The sequence below is a fragment of the Ananas comosus genome, unplaced genomic scaffold (genome assembly GCF_001540865.1).
Source record: "Ananas comosus cultivar F153 unplaced genomic scaffold, ASM154086v1, whole genome shotgun sequence".
Lineage (NCBI taxonomy): Eukaryota > Viridiplantae > Streptophyta > Magnoliopsida > Poales > Bromeliaceae > Ananas > Ananas comosus.
The window spans coordinates 1-1,185 of record NW_017892497.1 but is presented as its reverse complement, the minus strand read 5'-3'; positions in this window follow the sequence as shown (position 1 = coordinate 1,185).

The following is a 1,185-nucleotide window of genomic DNA, read 5'->3' as shown; positions in this document are numbered from 1 at the left end:
AGTACAAATTATGTCATTTTTTTTAATAGTGGATTAATTATTATTCCATCTTTATAAACTAATGAAAATCCAATTTTCAGTACAAATTATGTCATTTTTTTTAATAGTGGATTAATTATTATTCCATCTTTATAAACTACTCTTTCTTAGCCATTTATGTATCATAATTTATGTGTACGTGCCTCACCTCCACTGTCAAGTTCGAAGTTATGATTTATCTATTTTTTGTTTATCTTAGAGTTAATTTGTTACTCATTAAAACTTTGTCGATAGGTTGGATAATTTTAAAATTAAAATGATAAGTTAGAAAGTTAAACAGACTAAAATCAGTCAGTTGCTATAAAATTAAAGTTTAAAATTCGATTAATAAATCAAATTTTTTAATTATTAACGTTCTTAACATACTTTATATAATTAATTTAGACTTTCCTCTTTGTTACATAAATTTAAAATTTCGGTTTAACAGCAACTAATTGACTTTAGTTTACTTAATTCGTCAACCTATCATTTTAATTTTAAAAATTTCCAACCGATCGGTAAAGTTTTATCAGATACCACTTTTAACCTAAAAGTAATCAAATATTTCTACCTTATTATTAATTAAGTGATAATTTTTTTTACTGTATTAAACATGACTTTTAACCTAAAAGTAATCAAATATTTCTACCTTATTATTAATTAGGTGATAATTTTTTTTACTGTATTAAACATGACTTTTAACCTAAGGGTGCGTTTGGTTCGCGCTATCTTTTAAAGATTTCTAGTAATCTAATGAGAATAAAAAAATATGACGGTGTTTGGCTAAACGCACTAAGTAATCTAGTCAGTAATATTGGATTCACTTGGGAATATGATTCACCCCAAAGTACTAATCTCATTCCCTTGAGGGATGATGGGTATCCTCATATTAATGAATTTGGGTAATCATAATAGATCTAATATCTTTCTTTCTTCCTACCCGCCTGCTAATTGATATTATTTTTCTTTACACTCTAACCTTATATCTCTCTCTAAACTTATTTTTCTCTCTAAAATTCAACTTTTTTTTCTCTCTCTAAACTAAGCTTTCTCTCTCTCTCTCTCTCTCTCTTTCTAAAATTTCAACTCTCTCACTTCCTCTAATTTCGACTATATTTTTCTTTCTATTTTTTTAATTATGCTCTCTCTCTCTCTAACTTATACTCT